This window comes from Pseudophryne corroboree, chromosome 2 (genome assembly GCF_028390025.1).
Source record: "Pseudophryne corroboree isolate aPseCor3 chromosome 2, aPseCor3.hap2, whole genome shotgun sequence".
NCBI classification, from domain to species: Eukaryota; Metazoa; Chordata; class Amphibia; order Anura; family Myobatrachidae; genus Pseudophryne; species Pseudophryne corroboree.
The window spans coordinates 340,581,282-340,597,318 of NC_086445.1; the positions used below are offsets into that span (position 1 = coordinate 340,581,282).

Here is a 16,037-nt window from a genome sequence, read left to right on the forward strand (position 1 = left end):
ATATATATGGGTTGAGTTTTGTTCCTTAAAGGTTTTATGCTAAGTATTAATAACACTTAATGAATCCTATCAGATGGCATCCCGTAAGATAAGAGTCCACCACCACACCATTAAGGCTTCCTATGGTTTTCTACTGGGAAGAAAACAGGCTGACCGATGGTCATTATCGGGCTATCCAATTACAGAAAAGACCGTTTTTTTTCATGAGAAAAATGTCCCATTTTGTGTGAGAACATATAGGATCCTGGATAAGTATCCGGCCCCATGTGTTATCGCAGCTCCGAGGGTTGCTTATCAGGGATTATGCTACGCGTGCCTGAAGCACCTGAAGCATAATCCCCGATAAATGTCGGGTATCAGGTCTAAATGAATAGACCGCGATGAGTCAATTAGCTGTGGTATATTATCGCAGCTAATTGTATACCGGCCTAAAAACTCCTGTAATCAAGCATTTTCCCTTGCAACACATATGTGTATGTTATTGCTCTTTGGCCATGGATACAGTGTAAAATTTACAACAATATTTTTGTTGAAACTATGGCACCATGTAGTACACTTCATAAAGATATTGCACCGAATGAGGAATTCATGACACTATGCTAAAAGGACTGTTAATATACCTTTTCTCTACAGTAGACACTATGCTAAACCATATAAAATATCAGTATTTGTAATGAATAGTGACGACCTGAAGTCTCACATCTACCACTTATTGCAGAATATGATATATGTATTCATATTAAATATGTATTTGATAACAATAAATATATAGGCAGCTTCTAAAGGGAATGTGATAATTATGATTTTGTTTGATGCCTACATAAATAGTATAATTTAGCTACAAGGCCAAGCACTGCAGACAGCTAATTGGCAAGAGAGATACAGTACAACATGTTAAAACAACCATACTCTGAACAGTACTGCAGCTATAAACTACTTTAAAAGCATAGCGCACTAGCAATTTTAGTTCATTAATCATCTTATTTGAATTTACTAAAAACATTTAATTAATCAACGAAAAATGCAAATCTGTAACCCAAATAACAGCTTCAAGTCTACAACTAGATAGCAGAAATGATAGTGTTAAAAGGATAGCCTCATTTAGTCCCTGAGTGCTTCGATTAGCCTCTTTTTAACGTTTAATGGCACCATTGTCGCTCTCATGCTGAGAATGACAAATTAGGCCTTTGACTACAAGCAGAGAAGGCTCCAAGGATTTCAAACTGATTAACTGCCGCAGCTCTTCTGTCCTTTGTGATCTTGTTTTTGGGAAACTTTTTCAGGCTAAAGCAGCAGATTCAGATGCAATTGTTGACCTAACCATTTTTCATGCAAATTAACCAGACAAAACAATTATGTTATTGTAAGATGCAAAACTGTAAATGTTAAAAAAAAAAAAAAATGTCCATCAAAATGTACTTTTCAGTGATGTAAGTGAAACAGTCTGCACCGGTTCAACGGTAAGTTAAATTCCCTCTTCTGCTTGTTGTTTTCATAATTCACAAAGTGTTAAAAAAAAGAAAAACCCAACTCAACGATGTGAACCAACATTAAAAAAAAAAAAACCAACAGCCACCAAAGCTCTTAGGTTTGTTAAAAAGAAAAATCACAAACACAGATCACTAAAAGAAACAAAATGACAACGTCATTGTTACCACAAAATTCCTTTTACACACTTTCCTTGACATTTCCACACAATAAAATGCAAGGGTCAGTGGTAGTGAAACAAGGCACAGCAGTTCCAGTCTTTTGCTCCTATGCAAGTGAATGACCTCAGCTATTATTTTTGTCTTAAGCACTTTTTGTTCTCAATGTCCAGATGCAAGAGCTATTCTTTCCAACAAATAACTGTGGACAGCTCCTTCACATTTCCCTTTTTCTCAGTGTTTTCACTTCATAAAGCTGCAGTCAATGCATTTGTGTGTGGTGAGGAGTGGGAGGGAGGAGATCGGCACATTCACTGGTGGTCTGTGCCATACCCTTCATTGCTGGCTCAAGTAGTCCCAGGATTACGCCTTTGTCTGTGATGAAAGCATCTGAAAAGTCAGTTATTTAAAATTAGTCAAGCTGTTGATTTTAAAATAAAGGCTTTTTAGATCCGCTTTCTTTACTAAGTCACTAGATGGTTCTGAGGGCAGCTGCAGGACACCTCACATGTTCTCCATGAACTTCCTTCCAAGTTCGTTTTTTGTGGGATGGGGGGGGCAGTTTGGCTCCCTCTTACTACAATTCTTTTCTGAGGAACGAAAATCATTACACTTTTTCCTTATGTTGTGTTTGATCAGCATAGTAGCTTGAATAAATACTTGATAAAGCATTTATTTTGTCTATCAATATTATCCAATGCAGACTTCCATGACATTGTCAAATCCTTCACCTACATTTCTGCACTACAATAATCTAAAACCTACAGTATGTCCTTTTATTCCCATCAATTGGACATTGGGAGCCATTTCTGAGAATGGCATAGGGGGTAATTCAGAGTTGATCGCAGCAGCAAATTTGTTAGCAGTTGGGCAAAACCATGTGCACTGCTGGGAGGGGCAGATATAATATGTGCAGAGAGAGTTAGATTTTGGTGGGTTATTTTGTTTCTGTGCAGGGTAAATACTGGTTGCTTTATTTTTACACTGCAATTTAGATTTCATTTTGAACACACCCCACCCAAATCTACTCTCTCTGCACATGTTATATCTGCCTCCCCTGCAGTGCACATGGTTTTGCCCAACTGCTAACAAATTTGCTGCTGCGAACAACTCTGAATTAGGCCCATAGAGCAGGCATTCCCTACCTCGGTCCTCAAGACACACTGGAGCAATGTCGCACCAAAATGTCGTTCTGATGCGACATATCGCTTACATCGCACAGTGTGTACCCAAGACTGCTCATTCCCATAGTCGCATGTGATCCACATCAAACCAAGCGTCTGTCACTAGCGTCCTGTCTCAAGTTATTGAAGGACAGGACAATGGTCGTCCAATGTCGGAACGAATCCCCGTCGCTCAAGTGTGTACCTAGCTTAACAGTGTAAGTTTTAGTGATATCCAGGCTTCAGCACAAATACTTAGATCAAAATAACTGAGGTACTAATTAAGTCACCTGTGCTCAAGCATAGATATCACTAAAACCTGGACTGTTAGTGTGCCTTGAAGGCCAAGGTTGGGAATGCCTGGCATAGAGGCTAAAGCTAATGCTACCTGAGGATTCTACCAGTTATTTTTCTAGTGTGTTTCAGAACAAAAGAACTTATGTCTGATTCGTTGCTATGGGAAAATCCAACTTCTTTTATTGCACTAGACTTCAACAATATCTATGAACATTAAGTGCATGACAGAAACTCTTTAAATAACAGATTATCAAATAACGTAGGAAACCAATCAAATCCTGCATCACATTAACACGCTGTTTAATGGGGAGTATGTTCTCTGCATACTCAGAGGTAACCTGATAATTACTAAGTATTTGCAATCCAGCAGTAAATTTGAATTTTATAAAAAAAAAAAAAAAAAAACAACCCTTGTAAGCATTAGCATCATACAAGTTTCCAGAATAATGTGACAAATGGTATTAACCTATTCCCTAAGATGTAATGTCTATGAATACCATTTACGCATATTCCGACGCCGGAATCCATACACCAGCTGAAATACCGGTGGTCGGAGTCCTGGTCCACACCACCACCCTGGAGAGGAACACCGGGCCCGAAGCGTGGCGAGCTCAGCGAGCCCGCGAGGGGACACGCTGCACTCACCGCTGGGATCTCGTACTGATCCCCTGTGTACATTAGAACACTGAATGCCTGGTTTGAGTCAGATCACTTTTTGTAAATGTCCTGGTTGCACACAATAGGACAATAGTATTATTATGTCATTGCACACTAAAACAATGAATACTTTTTATTTACTGATGATGTATATGTAATGTATTCTTAAGTTGAAAATCAACTTTTTCTTGACTTTGTGCAGCTGTGATACACTCATTCACAATAAAATGTACTGACAAGCTGTCAAAAACTGACAAAAGGGTCTGTTTAACACGTAAATGAATTTGATTATGTCTGTGCTGCTATTGGTAGGAAGATGAGAACAGGTTATAAATATGATGTTAGCAATTGGGAACTATCCCGTGTCAAACTGCTCCAAACAGAGACCAAGGTTTCATATTCGAAGTCTGAGCGAAAATAAATCTCTGCCAACAGCCAACACACAGGAGGTAACAAAGGCTGAAAGTGACCCTAAGTGTACCTCCGCCAAAAACACTTCTTCAATGCAAATCCTCTCAAGAAATGCTCCAATACAAAGAATGAGATGAACCAGTTACTGCATTGTTTATCAAGTTTCACTTGATTCCTCCTGACAACCATTTAAACAATGAATGTTGGGAAATATCCCTCAAAGAATCAGCAACAATGGCAAGGATCAGAGCCTTTATATTTACTTAATACTCTTTAAAAGGGAGAAACTATTTCTTCCTGAAGGGATTAGAGGTCGTCTTATAAAAGACACCTGCAAACAAAACAAATGTCAAACGATCTTTATCATAATTGATACTACTGTTGTTGAAATGCAGCTCTGGAGTGATACACAGATTCAGCGGGTAACCTGACTTGGCAATACAAACCACCAGGTAAGCAGCAGCGCCTAGCTCTGTTTCTGTTTCACTGAGAAAGGCAGAAATACTGAGGAACTGATTCTGAGTAGGAAGCAATGTGAACGCATTACCTTATGCTAATGAGAGTATCCGTACAGCTTCAATGCCACCCACCGTTTTTGTGTCCACAGGTATCACCATTAGCCATTACACCAGTACCATGCTGGGTGCAGAATATATAAAACATGTGTCCCTTCGTCATATGCACACCTCAGAACGGGTTCACTACGGCTGGCCGGCGGTCGGGCTCCCGGCGACCAGCATACCGGCGCCGGGAGCCAGACCGCCGGCTTACCGACAGTGTGGCGAGCGCAAATGAGCCCCTTGCGGGCTCGCTGCGCTCGCCACGCTATGGGCACAGTGGCGCGCTACGCGCGCCACACTATTTTATTCTCCCTCTATGGGGGTCGTGGACCCCCACGAGGGAAAATAAGTGTCGGTATGCCGGCTGTCGGGCTCCCGGCGCCGGTATACTGAGCGCCGGGAGCCCGACCGCCGGCATACAGAAGACCACCCCTCAGAACAGCACGGAAGTCTGGCTACATGACCATGACACTCCCAATAAATGGGAGTGTTGGGATGTTGGGATCCTGGCGCTGGAATCCCGACCACCGGCATACCGACAACTATTCTCCCTTTTGGGGGTCCACGACCCCCTGGGGGGAGAATAAATAGCGTGGCGAGCGCAGCGAGCTCGCAAAGGGTACATTTGCGCTCACCCAGCTGCCGTTATGCCGGCGGTCGGGTTCACGGCACCGGTATGCTGGCCACCTGCATACCATACTACACCCAGCTAAACAACTAACCCCCAGAAACGCCCATTTTGTTGGGCAGAGAGTAACGTCCATGCAAGGTTCATATGCATTGTGCAGCACACGCATGTGTATTAGGACATGCACTACACTAGTGTTTTGCCAACTTTTATTCTGTTCCTTACAGAATATAGTAATACAGTTGGGTCAGGCCAAACAATTGTAATAGTTAAGGGGAGGAGGTCAATTTACAGACCTGATACCTCTTCTGTCTTATCCCCATTTACATAATGATATTTCGTAGTGTGCCATAACAAGATTCACAATAGTTATAGTCAGGGGGGGTCTGCTAGGACTCCAGTCCCGTGCCCTGACAGAGATGGGGCCCAAAACTTTCTCTGCACTACGGAGATTGTTAGTTGCAGCTGGCCACCCGTCTCCTCTGATGTATTCCAAGATACACTCCTCATCTGACTTCTAATGAATCTAAGCCTTTTTATATGCCACTTTTTATCATAAAACTTTAGGATTAGGAAGATTATGGAATTTATAAATATATGTTTAATTTTTTATTGTTTATAATGCTTACAATATGCTTGAATACTGTAAGTCTGCTACATAGGCAGATAGTGAAAATATATCATTTACAATCATAATGGGTAAAGGCACAATAATTTGCCCAGGGGGGCCCTGGCTATTCCATCAGTCCTAGGCCACACAATTTCTGATGGCAGCCCTTGTTATAGTTATAGCCCATGACATTTCAAACCAGTTTTCATGATAATGATACTGTGTGTAAGTTTCCACACTGAAATGTTTGCATTCACCAGTTGCAAATAAAGGAATATGAAATGTATGTGTTAAGATTAAACAAACCAACATCATTATTCTATGAACCTTCATTATTTCTGCATAACTCTGTTGTTGTAGGATTTCTTTGGACAGTTTAGAAGTTTTTACATTTGTCTGTTGAGGTTTTGTCCTCGACTCTTCATGTTAATCAGCAGCGCAGTATCATGTTTGCTCTATTACAAGTGCTATTCGGAGAATCTGTATTTGTGAACGGATACACAGAATCACTTTTCTTTATCTGTATGCTATGGTCAGAGCTCGTTCTTATACAGCAGGGCTGTCTATCTGAAGGCTTACGGGCTAGGTGCTGACGTCTTAAGATTATATATGGCTCCAACTTCCCTACATGAACAATATGCAAGTTGCGAGAAGGAACATACAAAGAGATATGGGTTTTATATATCACCCAATGTACTATGACACACAGCCTAGCCTGATAGTGGCAATATCAAAGGGAACAAAGAGTCCAACCCATACCCACAAATAAAAAATGCATCTTCTTAAATAAACACTAGCCTCTGTTTACAATGTATTGCTGGCCTAGATCACGGTGGGCCGCCTTCTTTCTTCGAGGTATGCAATCCACAGGGAGTGGCTAAAACCACACTCTGACCAATCAGACCAAAGTTTCTCTGTTTGGTTACAATAACTGGCTCTGTGCCTGTTATACGCATCAAGATTCCTTCAAGGAACAGTCTCATCAGAAAGTAGGTGTCTATGGGTTCATTCATTTATATTACTTTTTGGTATGATCTGCAGTGATGTGTGTTTACTAGACTATAAAAACACGCACTCAATGCATTATATGTGGGTATGGCCATAATATGTGGGTAGTCAAGGTTACTGTGAGAAAAAAAAACATGCATCCCAAGGTAATGTAGTTCTGATAATGGCGAGAACAAACGGTGACATGAATGGACCTTTACAAAGACATGATCACTCGGCTTAAAAATAAATAAATAATCCTAAGGACAAAAAATAAAAGTTGAACTAATTATAGAACAAAGTGTAAAAAAATGAGGAACAGACTAAAGTTTCAAACGCAACATTTATGTCACTTATTTGTGTCTTAGAGTCGTAAATCTAGATGAAATAAAATGAACTAAAGCGTGAGAAGACAATGTCATCAGTACTGTGATATGTGATTTATGAGCTTTATTAAATTGCAAGTGTAATAAACGAACATCATCCCCACCTATTTAGTTCTTAAACCATAACACCTTTGAAACCTATCACTCCTTGGATGGTGTAATTAGCAGTGGATTTACTGCACGCACACACAACCCAACCCCATGTATACTAGCTGTAACCCTTTGGCTGCCGGGGTGATCTGACTTGACAGTAGGACACTGCCTTGGCTACAGTCAATAATAGTAAGGGGGTTAACAGTAGTCCTGATCAAGGGCTGCATTAACAAGCTTACAGTGCACACATATTTACATTGTAATTGTTATAAATCTAGTTGTACAGGTTAATGATACATATGTTGTATGCATATAAGTTGGAACTGGAGCAGCAGCCAATAGCTTTTTATTGTAATACCTTTGATCTCTTACAATCTTCTTGGCACATACATCTTTTGTGTCTGTGGAGATTATTATCTTGAGTTACAGTTTTTTTCTTTTATTCTTATTAAGACATCATTATTTTTACCTTATTATTGCTAATCTGTTCTTTCTTTACAAATAACCACTCCTGGTTTTGTTAAATAGGTGCAGTAAACACAGGCTTTGCAAAGCCAACACACATTTAGAATTTGCTTAATCTTTGTTATCATTCCGTGAGAGTGAATTGTTTCTACAAGGCACTGACATTTCACAATGTATCTCTTAGCTTGCCAGACCGCTGCAAGGCAATCCAGCAGAAACCCAAGTGATAGAGGGAGTAAAGATACTGTACCTATCACAGTCTACACCGAGAAACTGAGAAACAGCCACACTCTATGCGACCGCTCCTAGCCGACAGACGGCCCTACTTTTTATTTGCATGCTTGTTTTTATGAAATATGTGGCTTACCAAGCAGTGCGGTTATCTTAATATATCAATAATCTAAATAATGTATTTTCAGTTTTTAATTTTCTGCAATTGTATGTTTAATAATAAAATATTAATCCCTTGAGAGAAATGAAATACATAACAGTGGGTGCAGTAGTGGGTACGAGGGTAATGCACCCACATTGTTCCTTTAACTGATGATTCATAAAAGCATGAACTTGTATGTTTGCAGTATTCAACCGATTTCTTTTAAATAACTTATTTAGCCTACCTTATACTAGAGGTTCCAAAACCTTGCTGCACCCTAACGCACCAGGTTTTAAGGATATTCATGGCTGAGCACAGATAAATTACATTGTTTGAAGTTCTAAATAAGTCGCCTGTGCCCAAGCTTGGTTATCCTTAAGACCTGGACCATTAGGGAACCTTGATGGCTGCACTTGGGAACCCTTGACCCATACTCAAATCGCAACACGTAGCCACTGTTGGCACGCTACAGATTTCTACAACTAAGCTGCGACATGCATCCAGCCACACACTTTTGTATAAAATGTGTACTATTCACATTACGAACACTGGCGCTGGTATTCCATGCAGTTCTTGTGTGCAAAGCAGATGCTAACCTGGTTAAAAAAGTAAAAGATGGAGGACTTTTAACGATCCATGACATGTATTGCAACACCATTGTTGTGCTTAATCTGCAACTATATAGTAATTCCTTTGCCACTGAAATACTAGTCCTAAGTACTTGGGGGCTAATTCAGAGGTGGATGCTAATAGCACAGCTGTTGTGTCTTTGCATGCAGCGGATGTGCGAAATTATGCAAAAGCAGCAGGATGCATCTTAAGTAAAAAGACGTCCACTACTGGCTTATGTGATCCGCTGCTGTGTCTGAAGACGCAGTATCAGATCAATTGAGTGACCATCGGACATCTCAGTAACCTTCAGATTTTGGGGCACAGTGAGTGACACTGCAGAAACAGATCTGCACACGTGTATTGGAGACTTATGTAAATATAGGATTCACGTAAATCTCTGAGTCAGGCCTTTAGGGCCTGATTCATGTTTATAAGTAAAGAAAAAAAAGCAAGAAACTAGTCAAAACCATGTTGCACTGCAGGCGGGACAGATGTAACATGTGCCAAGAGATGTAGATTTGGGTGGGGTGTGTTCAATCAGAAATCTTAATTGCAGTGTAAAAATAAAGCTGCCTAGCATCTGTTGGCTACATGCAGAAGCAGTCAGTATTTACCCTGCACAGAAAAGATTATATATATATATATATATATATATATATATATATATATATATCTCTCCAATAGTACAGGCACTCACCACTTTATAAAGAATGCAATTTATTGTACCTCACAGGTGCATCTCAAACATAAGAATTAGCAGCAATCAAAGTAGTAGCTACAAAAAATGTAGCTTCAAATGTGATAAAAATAATGTTTTTTATCCCAGCTTTCTATGACTTTTCAGAGCTGTGACAACAGTCCGCAACAGTGAAAAATCTTATACACCATGATACAAAAATGGCCGCCATCTTCATATAAAGGTAAATAAAAATAAATTAATGGTGGTTTCTGACTACTACCTTACAGGGGTCATTCACACACAAATAATATTTAATTTATTTCTAAAAATGGTCAAGAAACCAATTTAATTCTGGACCATTTCACATGGATTGACCCACCTAGAAACAACTCTGTATCGCCCACACGCTCACTGAATTCACCCAAGTGAGAACACCCTGTTATAGTTCAGTTATGCTTCTTCAGTCATAAGTGAAGATGTGATTGAAAAGCATAGGATTCAGCATCACTTGTACTTGCGTACGCAAGGCTCTAGAGCACACACAGTATGAACACGCTACACTAGATAAGCTATGTAAACAGGCGTATGTTCAACTATTTGAAAATTGGAATCTAAAAATGGTATCTATTCATTACAATGACATGCTGATTGACACTTTGGCCAAATCAAGTATAAAAATTGTGTATTAAATGGGATAAAAAAAAACTTTTATAGACTGCAAGTGTTAATGCAGTTATTAATTTAGGTATGCACATGAATAATTAACATATCGATTAACAAAGAACTATGGACCTCACCAATGAGTATGTAGGCTACACACACATGAGGGGGGACGATGACATGGTTTTAGCCCTCTATGTCCTGGGGAACAGGAGGGTTCACAGCAGTAGACCTATGGCGGGGCGGGGGCTAGCACCCTGGCAGGGTTGGGGCAATAATGTGCAACAAAGTGGGGAGAAGAGAGAGCTGTATGTTGCAGGACCACACAAGCTGTGTCAACATGTTCAAGATACATTATGAGACTAAGGGGGACATTTACTAAGCAGTGATAAGAGCGGAGAAGTGAGCCAGTGGAGAAGTTGCCCCATCAACCAATCAGCACTGAAGTAACATCTCTAATTTGCATACTATAAAAATTTACAGAACTGCTGATTGGTTGATGGGGCAACTACTCCACTGGCTCACTTCTCCGCTCTTATCACTGCTTAGTAAATGTCCCCCTAACGTGTTGGACGTGGACATATAGGGTACAGACAGTTCACGGCTCTGGATAATCTTAATGAACCACTGTCTATGGTGTGTGGGCAGCAGGGACCCTTTTCATAAAGTAACATTATACATGCACACACACCCTGACTTATGGCATGCATATGTCCGTGAAACACTGCTGAAAGAAATCAAGCCCTTTCTTTGAATCACTGGTGTGACCAGCCGCAGGCCTGTGTTGTTGAATCATTTAAGGGTCAACTCCAGACCACAGTTATTAAATCATTTGAAAGAGTAAATGCAGGCTTACTTATGTCCTAAGATCATTACAGATTTTAGCTCCAAGCATGTGTCCCTGGACAATTGGAGGGTTAGCTCCAGGTCTACTGCAGAACTATGAATCATTTAAGGGTTATCAACTGGCTTGTGTTCTTTAATATTTGTAATCTACAGCTTCATACTGACCTATTTTTTCCTAAGTTTGAAGTGAAGACACTAGGTGAAGTCAGGCCATGGTTCCAACCTATTGCCTAGTGTTGGCAAGATAATATTTAGAAGTCATGTGGCACAAAAACAGACGGTCATAGATTTGTTTTTGCTGAGAGCAATATCCTCCATTCACTTGAAGGATATTTGTCCAACTATATGTGATCATGCAGTATTGTCTGAACCTCATGCCTACACTACGATATCTACTGCTTAATCCAGTGTTGAAAGTGATGATGTAAAAGGAATATTTATTTCAGTGTCAAAGGGCCTGATTCAGAGATGGAAGCTATTTGAATCACTATTATGTCCAAAAACACAGCATCTGATCACCATCGTAACCATTGGCGGTGCCATCTAGCCTAAGGCTACCCAGAATGTCAGTCTCAGCGTTGTAACCAAGGCCAGTAAATCTGCATTGAAAGATGCAGGCACTGGCTTCACCAGTCCCAGAAAATGTGGCCAAAGTGTCCCCGTTTTCGGGAATTTTGTCAGTTGCCGACCATTCTCTGCCCCCAAACAGCTGTAGCCTGTCAATCAGACTGCCCATCAGCAAGCAAAGGGTCCGAAGACACACACGAAGCAGAACGAGTCCTGTGCATTTGCTGTACAGTAAACATCAGAGATGCATCTAAACCATTGGTTTGCATACATCTCTGAACCAGACCCAAAGTTATAAGGCTATAGATAAGGAATTATTCTGGCACTTTTTGATTAATGCTTACCTACTACACTAGCTTATTTACACAATTTAGTTTTAGCTTGATGCATCAAAGTGTGGAGATAACTGGTCCAAATTAAAGGACAACTCCTTTAAGACAGATTCAACTACTGTATATACATGTTAGGTGACGTTATTCACAAGTTGACATGGATAACCTTAAGGATATACTGTATGAAACAGTAGCTGGCAATATCTTTAATATTTACAGAGGAAGTCTAGATACTAAACCTTCTCATTTTCCCATTGGTAGGTACAGTATGTCATTTAATAAGAGTGAATTCTGCAAAATGCACTAATTGTTTTGTTATTACTCTCAGGGGTAGGTGTTTGTTATACTCCCTGTCTCACTCTTTGAAGTGTTTTAAAACCCTTCATTAGGAAGACAGACAGCTGTATGGTACTGTAATACACATACAGAATAAATAAGGTGGTCATGTACACCATACATTATTTAGTCAGCATACTAGTAGGACCAGTTTCAGCTAGACATCAAATAAGGATTTGCTGTTTCAATAGTAAATTATGGTATAAACCATCATCATGGTATAACGAACATTCTTCTGCTATTCAAACCTGTTTCCCCTATAATGGGAGAGGATTAAAGCCTTTTTTTAAGATAGGGAATAAGTGGTGCAATCAAAGAACTATAGGTCTGATTCCTAGATATAAGCTAATGCCACCACAGCTGCGGATTTGTGCACAGCGACTGTGTGAAACTATACAAATGTCGCCACCGAGATTTGTACGGAGTCACTCACTGGCCGCATCTTTGATCCGCCACTTGTGTACAAAGAAGCAACCATCATACACACATCGGTCACATATCCACCTTCTGTGTAAGACCAATGGTCAAGAAGAATGGCCACTGGCACTGAGATGCCAGAAGTATTGTATCTTGTATCTGCATATGGGAACTCAGTTGAATGTCTTAGAAATGGTCACAACACACCTGCGTTTATGTCACCGCTCCCACAAACAGTCCCTGACTGTCAATCACTTTGTGAATAACATCTCACTGCAAGCACCGGTGCAAGACTATCGCAGAGTGAGACTTATATGCATGTGCAGTCAGCAAAATAAATCTCTCCACGGCGTACACCATCTGCATTGCGTCCATATCTAAATCAGGCCTTATGCTGTACATACTGTACATTGGTAACAAGCAAATTAATTGGTCACTTATTTATCACAGGTTGTTAAGGTTTAGTGCAAACAGAAATGTAGGGCCAGAAAAATAATATTTTAGAAAACCTCAAAACGTGTCCTCAAACTTATACTTCATCCAATAGCAATGATATATATGCTTGTGCTCCTCTGAGAAGACTAGGTATGGTATGTTACTTATCAGGTCGACATGCAAATGTCAACATGGTTGCACTAACGACGTGCTTAGCACATCAGAAGTGACCAAGTCCACATTCATCGTATGTACACGAATGCAGACATGATAGAATGTTGACTAAACATCCCTGATGGCCCAGTGGTCACCTACCTGGTCCCGGTGGATGTAGCGTCTCCAGTGTCTTTTCCAGGCTGCAGTAGTCATGTGAATGCAGTTTCGACACAGGCGACTTACAAGCAACATTCTGGTAAGTATCCTTTCCCTACCCCTCTACACACTGCTTAGCTGATAGATGGCGCAACTCTCTATTATTGCCTCTACTCAGGATACGCTTTGCCAATTAGAATGTTGGTTGTAGCACCACAGAAAATGAAACTGAGCTACAGTAAGATAGAAGGATGCTGATTAGCAGAAAATTTGGCCCTAAATGAGCTTTCCATGAAGTGATATTCCAACTAATGCTGAGATAAGTATAGTCTTTACTGGTAGCTATTCCTTTGCAGCTCTTTATATTCTACACATCTCTTAATTTATTTTAAGCATGTTAATTATTTTTTTGATCTTTACAAGCACAACAGAGTTAGGAAATGTTAGTGTTATATGTACCCTGGGATAGTCACTACCGAACCAGCTATTGAAACCCTTCCAAGCCAGATATATGTGGAATTGTAATTACAGGTTGTGTGAGGGCACCCGGACCGGTAATATCAGTACATGGAGAGCCGGACCATACGTGGATATATAGATAGATAGATAGATAGATATCAATCAGTTGAACAACTTACCTACATCTATCCCTCTATCCCCCATCCCACTTTTTATCCCTTCTTTGTCCTATTTCTGCCTTAATGTTACACTCTCATTCCTTTTCTGCAGCGATGGAGTCGAGGGGGACTTCCAATGGCAGTGGGGGCACTACAACTCTGGTTCTGCCAACTGATGTTCACCACACAGATGCAGAGGGCATGATGAAAAGGCCAAAGTTTTCCAGCAAACAGGGAGAAGATAATGAATCCCACATGGTATATATGAATGGTGGGTGGGGCATGTTTTGAGGGGCACGCATGATGACCAACGTACACCTCCCTTGAATTCTCACCAGCAGGAGCCTCCCTACATATGGTTTCCAGTGCACCTGCTCTAGATACTGTACACACACCATACACGATTATATATATATATATATATATATATATATATATATATTATTAATAGTTATTTATATAATGCACACATATTCTGCATTGCTTTACATCAATCCCTGCCCCAGTGGAGTTTACAATCTATACTCCATGTACACGCACACATATACACTAGGGCTTTTGGGGTTTTATTTTCAAAATCCAATTAGCCCATCACTATGTTTTTGGAGAGCGGGAGGAAACCAGAAAACCCAGTAGAAACTCACAAAGACATTGGGGAGAACATACAAACACCACACAGATCGGGGATCAGTGGAAATTGAACTGAAGTATTCAGTGCACTGAGGCAGTCTAACCATATGCATAGAATCTATCTTGAACTGGGGTCCCAATAACAGGATCTGTGATGTGCTGGGGTAACAGGAATCCGTGCATGTTGCGGTGGGAAAAAACTACTTTTAAACATAGGCCATCTAATTTCCTAAAATGCCCCTGACTATTGATCAAGCAATCTAGTTTGACCTGCGATGAACACTACCACTGCTATGCAGGACCGGTCCTGAAAATTATGGCCAATATGTGAGATTTTAACTAGTGCCGCTCCCCCTTCCTTATCATAGGCACGGGACTTGCCTAGACCTATCTATGGGTAGCAGGGTCCTAGCATCCAACCTTCATGAGGGGCACAGACGTGACTCTTCCATCTACTTGACTATTGCCAGACTTTACCAGTATAAATTCTTTAGCAAAAGGCCCCAAGACAGTAGATCTTAGGCATCCTGGAGTCTTCTAGATTGACACGGCAATTTCTGTTGTCCTTCTGCCTCCTCTTTCAGTCTTCTGTCTTTCGCACCTTTTCAGGGACTGATCTATGCTTGGGATCCGGTCTCTAGGTCGACAGTAAATAGGTCGACAGGGTCTCCAGATCGACATGTTCGAGGTCGACAGGTCAAAAGGTCAACATCAGTTTTTCACAAATGTTTTATTTTTTTGGACTTTTTCATACTTAACGATCCACGCGGACTACGATTGGGAATAGTAACCTGTGCCGAGCGCAGCGGTAGCGGAGTGAGGCACCTTGCCCGAAGTATGGCGTGCCATGCGAGGGGACACGGTGCACTAACTGGGGTTCACGGTCGCTGTACGAAGAAAACAACACCAAAAAGAAAACCCATAAAAAACTCATGTCAACCTTTTGACCTGTCGACCTAGACCATGTTGACCTAGAGACCCTACCGACCTAGAGACCCAATAGTGGTCGACCTAGATACTATCGACCTTCTATACCACACCGCTGTGCTCTCCCTCTGTCATCATACTGACTTCGTGCTGGCTAATAAAACCGGGAGTGAGTGGGAAGCAGAGTGATTAAGCGGCAAGGGTGATTGGCTTGCCACAGCAGCTCCTGATTTGTTGCCGTCTGCTAGCTAAGATTGGCTCACACCTAGTCCCAAATTTGAAGACCGGAAGCAGGTCTTCCTTTGCCAGCGAGATACCGCTCTACAGTGCTGTTCCTGTGGGAGCCTTGTCCTCTGCCCAGGCCAGACCACGCATAGCTACTGTAGGTTGC

General features: G+C 40.9%; 1 protein-coding gene across 1 annotated transcript in view; it reads right to left on the reverse strand.

Annotated features, from left to right (window-relative positions):
• The window catches only part of ABCC4 (ATP binding cassette subfamily C member 4 (PEL blood group)), a 675,760-nt gene that overhangs the window by 254,201 nt on the left and 405,522 nt on the right, over positions 1 to 16,037 (reverse strand). The gene's annotated exons all lie outside the window — the stretch shown is intronic.